This window comes from Palaemon carinicauda, chromosome 12 (assembly GCF_036898095.1).
Source record: "Palaemon carinicauda isolate YSFRI2023 chromosome 12, ASM3689809v2, whole genome shotgun sequence".
Classification (NCBI taxonomy): domain Eukaryota; kingdom Metazoa; phylum Arthropoda; class Malacostraca; order Decapoda; family Palaemonidae; genus Palaemon; species Palaemon carinicauda.
In genome coordinates, this window is record NC_090736.1 from 143,049,804 (window position 1) to 143,059,803 (window position 10,000).

General features: G+C 34.0%; 1 protein-coding gene across 1 annotated transcript in view; it reads left to right on the top strand.

Moving 5' to 3' along the window:
• The window catches only part of LOC137651108 (trichoplein keratin filament-binding protein-like), a 61,640-nt gene that overhangs the window by 27,700 nt on the left and 23,940 nt on the right, over window positions 1-10,000 (top strand). The window lies entirely within an intron of this gene.

The following is a 10,000-nucleotide window of genomic DNA, read 5'->3' on the forward strand; positions in this document are numbered from 1 at the left end:
CATCCTGATTTAAGGTTAGCATTCAACTTTGATTAAGTTCTCGAGATTTAGAATACTCTGTTTCTCCAGATTTGACTCAGATTTACATTTTCAATGACTTAGGAATTTCATCTGACTGTAACTATTCAAAATCAGGTTTGAATGAGATTTAGTAGCATTGTTGAAGAGTAAAATTGAGATTCAGTCGCATTGACGTACACTAAAATCAGTATTGGAATCTGTAAATAGCCTTTTACAAACTTAGAAAAGGTCAGAGATCTCATTAAGTTCTGCTAACCTCTATAGGTAGTTAGTAAATCACTTTATATAAGTCTAATTTGGATATTTTATGAAATTTTTTTTTTTATTGAAAATATGAAAGAAATTATTTTGAAACGTTATGACCTCCGGATTTTATTTAGTTTTTAAGATGACATTTTGCTTGAAGTAATGGAACAAAGTCGATAGGCGTGTCTGATTTCTGTTTGCGTTCCTGTCTGCGTCTGTATGTTTGTGCGTTTCTCTCTGCGTCTGTATGTCTGTGCGTTCCTCTCTGCGTCTGTATGTCTGTGCTTGGGCAAATGTCTTTTGTTCTGTTTTTCTGCGTTCTCTTTTTAAGGCTGGAAGTCGTTCCTTCTGACTCCGTAGAACAGGACGATTGTAAAATTTGAAGCCATCTTCTTCTTCTTCTTCTTCTTCTTCTTCCTCCTGAATTATCTGTTTTGCCAACTGTATGTGAATAAGGGACTCGTAAAAAGAAAATAGAAAAGGGAAATCAGAAAATAATGAGAAAAGAAGACAAATATTAAAAACGGAATAACAGAAATATATTTAAAATGAAAATTTGTATAAGATGAAAACAAATAAAACGTAGAAAAGGAAGATAATTTGAGAATGGTGATATAAAGGTAAAGAATGACATAGGAATGAGAATGACTTTGAATATAAAAAAAAGGGATAAGAACTGATGAAGAAAATTGTAGGTGAGGAAGACCATCGGAAATTAAATAAAGAGACAGAATCAGTAATGATGTTGATGCAGGAAGTGGCGGAAATAAGATATACATATTATGGATAGGGGGATAAAAAGGGAGATGGGAAAAAGGATAAATTGCTTGAAAATGTGAGGGAAAAATATAAATTTATGAAGAGGGAGGACAGGAAGTTATAAATGTAATGAATTGATGAGATGAAAAAAGAAATAAATGAAAAAAATATGATATTATCCGGATTGGGAAAAATTGCTTAAATACATTTATGTTGAAAGTAAAACAAAACGTGAAATTATTCTGTTAATTGGAGGTGTGATATATGTAATATAAGTCTGAAGTTGAAGAAATTATTATTATTATTGTTGTTGTTGTTGTTGTTGTTGTTGTTGTTGTTATTATTAGCTAAGCTACAACCCTTGTTGGAAAAGCAGGATGGTATGAGCCCATGGCTTCAACATGAAAAAATAACCCAGTGAGGAAAGGAAATAAGGAAATAAATAAATGAATAAAAATTATTGAACAATTACAATGAAATATTTAAAAAAGCATTAACAACATTAAAAGGGATATATCATATATAAACTATTGAAAGACTTATGTCAGCCTCTTCAACATAAAAAAAAAAATAAATAGAACATTTGCTGCGTGTTTGAACTTTTGAAGTTTAAAAGTATGATTGGAACGTAAAATGAATCATTGCGATTGTAAATCAGAATACAGTAGTAAGGTGGTGGTTCGGATCTAAGGAGTAGGAAGATGTAATGAAATCAATCAATGAAGTCATAAGAAAAATTCCAGGATTAAACTGAAGTGTTACATCGTACAACTTCTCCTTTCCCACTTGTATCCCTTTATTTCCTTATTTCCTTTTCTCAATAGGCTATTTTTCCCTGTTGGAGCCCTTGGGCTTATAGTGTCTTGCTTTTCCAACTAGGGTTGTAATAATAATAATAATAATAATAATAAATAATAATAATAATAATAATAATAACAATGATATTATTATTATTATTACTATCCAAGCTACAACCCTAGTTGGAAAAGCAAGATGCTATAAGCCCAAGGGCTCCAACAGGGAAAAAATAGCCCAGTGAGGAAAGGAAATAAGGAAATAATTAAATGAAGAGAACAAATTAACAATAAATCATTCTAAAATAAGAAACAACGTCAAACAGACATGTCATATAATAAACTATCAACAACATCAAAAACAAATATGTCATAAATAAACTATAAAAAAGACTATGTCCGCCTGGTCAACAAAAAAGCATTTGCTCAACTTTGAACTTTTGAAGTTCTACTGATTAAGGGATCCGTTGCCTGATGCGCCCTCTCCAATGCCTTATATCAAAGGCATCCTCTTCCACTAAACCTCCTCTCTCCATATCATCCTTCACTTTATCTCGCCATCTAATCCTCTGTCTCCCTCTTGATATTCTCCCCTAAGGAGGTTCCTCCCAAGCCCTCCTCACTCCCTCCCCGACCATCCATCCTCAACACGTTCTCGCACCATCTCAGTCGTGACGCTTATCATATCTGTAACCTTTACTACGCCTGCTATATTTGTTTTATCACACTTCTCTTATTTATCACCCCCCCCCCCTTCCGTGAAGCAAACTGAACTGATGAACTTAGGAGAAGGATAAAAAGGAGGGACTTAACGTTAATGGCAGTTGTAGATTTGGTTTTTAAAAGGTTAGAAATGAAAGACATTAGAATGAAAAGAAAGCAGGAATATGGTTAAAATAAATTGGTAACAGAAGAGAAGACACATAAAACCTTAAAACAGAAATTAAGAAAGGATAAACCTATCCTTTAAATGGGAAAAAAAGATAAAATATTACAATAGAGGTGAAACTTGTGATGAATAAACGGGAAATAAAAACAGTAGAGGGAAAAACTTAATTGATCAAATTATTACTACTTATGGTGGGATTGTTCATAATTCAATTAAGCATTGAATCATCTGTAATCAGAGGGATTAGATTTACTGTTAATCCATTAATCATTGGCAAGGTTCTTATGGGTATAAAATTACCTGCGTTTATTTATATACTTATCAGTTTGTTTGTTTGTTAGCAGGATTGTGCCAAAACTTCTTGGCAGATTTTCAACAAATTTTAACAACGGATAGGCCATTAAATTTTGGAGGTGACCCGGATCAAGATCAAGATTCTTGTTATTATTGTTATTAAACTGTAGATTCATTCAGGGTCAACATATGAAACATGGAAAGCTTGGTGCGTAAACTTGAGCAAAATGTTGACAATCTTCATTTGCGGAGGTCTGAAATCTCTGATTGCTTTTATTATAATTGCATTACTTACACATGCCTTGTTAATTTCATGAATTATGTAAAGACAAAGGCCAAGAGAATCTTATTCATGCATATTTCATAATTGAGGTAGTAGGTTGGCCAGGGCACCAGCCGCCCGTTCAGATACTACCACTGGAGAGGTATTGGATTCTTTGACAGGCCAGACAGTAATGCATTGGATCCCTCTCTCTGGTTACGGCTTTTTTTCTTTGCCTACACTTACACAGAAAGTCGGCCTATTCTTTACATATTCTCGTCTTTCTCATACACCTGACAACATTAAGATACTAAACACTTCTTCACCCTAGGGGTTAATTGCTGTACTGGAATTGTTCAGTGTACTTTCCTCTTGGTAAGGGTAGAAGAGACTCTTTAGGCATGGTAAGCAGCTTTTCTAGGAGAAGGCACTCCAAAATTAAACCATTGTTCTCTAGTCTGGGGTAGTGCCATAACCTCTGTACCATGGTCTTCCACTGTCTTGGGCTAGAGTTTTCTTGCTTGAGGGTACACTTGGGCACACTATTCCATCTTATTATTTTTTTTTTCTTTCTCTTGTTTTTTTTAAATGGTGTGTTGGGCAGGCTTAATAGAAGGGCCATGGATGCCTGGTGGTTTATCAAGAGGTTGTCTTTTCCTTTTCTGATTCTTTTTCTTCTCAAAACCTTACTGTCCTCCCTTCAGTTGAAGTGGCTATCCTGGAGGGTATTTAGCCTTGCATGATGTATCAGCTCCTCCATGTTGACCAGTTTTTCCGACCTTTTTACTATAGTCTATGGGTTTCATTAATCACTTTATTTATAATTCTGTACATATTGTTTTTGTTATAATTCTTGTTAATCTATTTTATAAGTATGATGCCTCTTTTTTATTTCTATTAATTCTTATGCTGTCTGGAGACATTATGTGAAATCCGGAACCAGTACCGTCCTAGGTTTCGTCAATGTCGTCTCCTGTATTGCAATATTCGTGATCTTCATGCAAATATTCAAGACCTTACAGTTGCGTCGAGACAGTATGATATTCTTCTGTGCTCAGAAACTCTGGTTTCTAATATGAGGTACTCATCTGAGCTCCTTATAACCGGTTTTATGAAGCCAATAATGTTGAAACGTGATGCCATCCCTAGGGCCAGGGGAATGGCGGTGTATATTAGGACCGAGTACCCTGCTTCTCATAAGTCCTGCTATCAATGTGGATGTCATGAGATTCAGGTAATAAAAGTTTGTGGCAGGCATAACAACTTTTATTTGTGTTCGATCTACCGGATCCAGACATGGATGATTCTATCTTTGATTGTCTTCTTACCATTATGGCTAAGATACAAAAAACATGATAGAAAGGCTTCTTTTGTCTTTGTTGGTGATTTTAATGCTCACCATAGCGAGTGGATAAGTTCTATCTCTCCTACCGACCACCATGGCTTAAGAGCTTTAGACTTTGCCTCTGAATCAAGCTGTGAGCAAATCGTAAATGAAGCTACCCACAGGTCTGGTAATTGCTTGGACCTCATATACACTGACTCCCCTGGCGCGATAACTAGTAAGGTTGGTCCTCCAGTCGGGACATCTGATAATGCCTTGATTTCATTATTAGTGAAGACTGAGCAGCCTGTCCCTGATATATCATACTCATGTAAAATTTATATGAAATCCCAAGCAGACTGGAAAGGGATTTTGCATGATCTTTTGTGCTTGAATTGGTCACAATTATACAGTAGTGTAGATCCTGTTGTCGATCCTGTTGTCCCTTTGAATGAGAATATAGTCAACATAACTGATAGGCGTATCCCTTCTCGTGTGTTAAGGTACTGAGTGAAGGACAAACCGTGTTTCAATGATGATTGTAGACTTGCTTATTTGGAGAAGCAGGGAGGCCTATCATCTTTGGAAGAGTAACAGATCAGATTTGACCTGGAATAACTATACTCAGCTTCGAGCTTTTGCTCAGAGAGTTTATGCCTCCAACTGAAAAGGAGTACAATTTAACCACAAAAGAAACCCTTTCTGGTACAACTCAGGAGCATAAATGGTGGTTTACCCTTAAATCTGCACTCTTTGGTGTAGATGCAACAGTTCCTCCTTTACTTAAACGAGATGGCTCAGTCTCTTAGTGCTCAAAGGAAAAGGCAACCCTTTTGGCTGATGTTTTTTGACATTAAACAGAGTAATGAAAAACTTGAACTTCCTCATTCCTGTTTTCCTGAGGCTAAACTAACTAGTTTAGCTTTTCGATCTCGTGAAATTAACGCTCTGTTGATGGACCGTGATGCTTATGGAGGTGTAGACCCAAATGGTATTTTTCCTTTGTTTTTTATAAAGACAGCAGATTTCTTAGCTCCAAAGTTATCTGTTATTTTGCGCAAGTTAGCAAGAAGAGGAGCTTTTAGCACTTGTTGGAGTATTGGAAATCTTACTCCTCTATGTAAATGTGTTTGTGGTAGCTCAAGTCCCACTGATTACCGCCCAATTTCCATAACTCCCATATTATCTAAAGTTTTTGAACGTCTTCTGGCAAAACGTCTTAATAGGTTTGCTGAAGGTAATCGTCTATTCCCTAGTTTGCAATTTGGTTTTCGTAAAAACCTTGGAGCATGTGATGCCCTTCTTACAATCTCCCATGCTGTACAAAATTCCCTTGATTGTGGTCAGGAAGTTTGCATGATTGGCCTTGATTTTAGTGCTGCCTTTGACCGTGTTAATCATGAGGCCCTTGTTTTCAAACTCAAACCGTTGGGATTGGGTGGGTCGTTTCTTTGCATTATTATTAATTTTTTAAGTAATAGATCTCATTGTGTTGTTGTTGATGGGCACCATAGCGAGTATAGGAATGTGATATCTGGTGTTCCACAGGGTAGTGTTCTTGGCCCATTACTTTTCATACTATATACATATGACATGTGGTTTGGCCTAGAAAACAAGCTTGTTGCATATGCAGATGATGCTACTCTCCTTGCATCAATTCCATCTCCTGAATGTAGATCTGGAGTTGGTGAATCCCTTAGTAGAGATTTAGCTAAAATTAGTGCATGGTGTAAATTATGGGGTATTAAGTTGAATCCTAACAAAACTCTAAGTATGATTGTAAGTAGGTTAATGACGGTGGCTCCTCAACATCCGGATCTCTGTATTTTTTATGTTTCTTTAAATTTGTATGATTCTTTTAAAATTTTAGGTGTGATTCTCGGCAGCAAATTTACTTTTGAGAAACACATTAGGTCTGTCTCTCTCTCTCTCTCTCTCTCTCTCTAGGGGAGACCAACTTACAGCTAAAATACTCTCTCTCCCTCTCTCTCTCTCTCTTTCTCTCTCTCTCTCTCTCTAGACGAGACCAACTTACAGCTAAACACACTCTCTCTCTCTCTCTCTCTCTAGACGAGACTAACCTACAGCTAAACACACACACACTCTCTCTCTCTCTCTCTCTCTCTCTCTAGAGGAGACCAACTTACAGCTAAATACTCTCTCTCTCTCTCTCTCTCTCTCTCTAGACGAGACCAACTTACGGCTAAACACTCTTTCTCTCTCTCTCTCTCTCTCTAGAGGAGACCAACTTACAGCTAAATACTCTCTCTCTCTCTCTCTCTCTCTCTCTCTCTCTCTCTCTCTCTAGACGAGACCAACTTACAGCTAAACACTCTTTCCCTCTCTGTCTCCCTCTAGACGAGACTAACCTACAGCTAAACACTCTCTCTCTCTCTCTCTCTCTTTCATCTCTCTCTCTCTCTAGAGGAGACCAACTTACAGCTAAATACTCTCTCTCTCTCTCTCTCTCTCTCTCTCTCTCTCTCTCTCTAGACGAGACCAACTTACTGCTAAACACACTCTCTCTCTCTCTCTCTCTCTCTGTTTCTCTCTCTCTAGACGAGACTAACCTACAGCTAAACACTCTCTCTCTCTCTCTCTCTCTCTCTCGCTCTCTCTCTTTCTCTCTCTCTCTCTCTCTCTCTCTCTAGAGGAGACCAACTTACAGCTAAATACTCTCTCTCTCTCTCTCTCTCTCTCTCTCTCTAGACGAGACTAACCTACAGCTAAACACTCTCTCTCTCTCTCTCTCTCTCTCTCTCTCTCGCTCTCTCTCTCTCTCTCTCTCTCTCTAGAGGAGACCAACTTACAGCTAAATACTCTCTCTCTCTCTCTCTCTCTCTCTCTCTCTCTCTCTCTCGAGGAGACCAACTTACAGCTAAATACTCTCTCTCTCTCTCTCTCTCTCTCTCTCTCTCTCTGTAATTAAAGGAGAAATAAACTGACTCAGAGAATGGGGATGGACAATGGCAGCATTAATCTTTAATGTAAGTGGACACGTGTCATTAAAATCCTTTGTCTCTTATAAGATATTATTCTGAAATATTAGTAACTCGAGTTAGAAATGTCATTGGCAGTAAAGTGATTATTAAATAATGGTTCTCAGCGTTGCTAATAATATCGGTAATGTTATTAAGTTATTAAGGTGCAAACTTTTAGTGTCATTAACATCTTTATGAATAATTAGAAATGGGAATTAGGTGTTCTAATTTTGATGTATGCGATAAATTAGGTTTAGATGTCGATAAAGATTTGTTATTATGGTATACCCGTAATTGAATATTGAAGCTAACATTAAATAGTTTTTTGGGTACGTTGAAAAAAAAAAAAAAAAAACTATTAGGAAAAATATAATGTTAATCAGTTTCTAAAAATAACTAAGTTTAGTGGTTTGTTTTTCAATGTTAACTTGTATTTAGAATTTACATATTTGGGTACTTAACATTTCAAGATGTTAATTTTAATATGAGTAATGTTTTAATTAGTATTTGATCAAAGACTCTTTTTAGTATAAAAATATTTAATTTTAATTACAGGAAAGATAATTTGATATTAACTTAATTCGTTAACTGTTTATTCCCATATTTACTGAGTATTTCATTTGTACCTGAGCAGGGCTAAAATTAAGTATAGATTAACTCCCTGCATAGTTTTGCCTGGCCCTCCTTGGTCCTAACTTGGGTGGAGGGGAGATTTGAGCACTGATCACATGTATGTATGGTCAGTCTCTAGGGCATTGTCCTGCCGCCCTTAGTCTTACAGCATATTGCTTTTACAATTAGGGTTGTAGTTTACCTAGTAATAATGGTAATAATAGTAATAATAATAATAACAGTAATAATAATAATGATAATAATAATAATGATAATAATAATAATGATAATAATAATAATAATGTTAATAATAATATTAATAATAATGATGACAACAAAAAAACAACAACAACAACAACAATATTATTAATAATAATAATAATGATAATAATAATAATAATAATAATAATAATAATAATAATAATAATAATTATAGGGCATTGTCACTATCCCTTGCCTCTGCCATTCACGAGTAATCTTAAACCTTTAAAAAGATAAAATGATTTTGCTTTGATTAATATTGATTGAAAAAACCATTTTTATTTCAATTATATCATCCTAATTTCCATAAATGTAACAAATAGAAGAAATATTAAGCATGAGGTAATTTTGAAAGCCCGATTGTTCTGAATAATAATAATAATAATAATAATAATAATAATAATAATAAAAATAATAATAATAATAATAATAATAATAATAATAATAATAATAATAATAATAATTGAATTAAAAGCTCAAGATAGAGACGACTGGCGAAATCTAACCAAGGTCCTTTGGGTCAATAGGCGTAGGAAATGATGATGACGATTATTATTATTATTATTATTATTATTATTATTATTATTATTATTATTATTATTATTGAACAAGGAGTAATCAGTCATTTTACTTTTGTCCTCTTTTAGTTATAAGGGCATCTATCAATAAAAATTTATTTCAACTGAGGATATAACTCGAATGTAATATTAATTAGGCGGGAATTTCTCAACATCAGGTCAGACATAATTAGTAGAATTTCTCAAATTATTTTCCCTAATTAACTTGAACTCCTCCGTGCAACATCTCTCGTGAAATATTCTTTTCCATTTTATTAAACATAATGATGTTGAAATGCAGAAGCCTTTTTCTAAAGAATCCTTTTTTTTTTTATTGTCTGTTATTTTGTAGGTGATATTTATTTGATTTCTAAGCGAGATTTTTCTACGCTATTAAAAATAGAAAAGTAATATATACATATTTATATAGCCTATATATATATATATATATATATACAGTATATATATATATATATATATATACATATATATATGTATATGTGTATATATATACACATACATATATAAAAAGATTCTTTTTTATTATGCCTTTTATTTTTAGCTAATGTTATTTTTATTCAGAATTCTGTTTTTTTTCAGATTTAGATACGTTATTAAACATTGAAAGCAATATATATATATATATATATATATGTATATATATGTATATATATATATATGCATATATATATATATATATATATATGAGGAATACAATATAATCATAAATTATTAAAAAAACGATATATAAGATGACTCATAAAGGTTTGTGAGAAAATTACCCCCCCCCCCAACAAAAAAAAAAAAACATGGGCAACTGGAAATGAAAGAAGGTAAAATTTGCTGAAATCTGTCCACTGATGTCATGAGAAATCAAGGAATTAAGTAAATGTATTTAATCAATAATTAATTTTCTGAAAATACAAAAATGTTGCTAATGATTTCATATTTTTTTCATCAGAATATAATTTCCATGCAAATGAAAGTATCATACAAATTT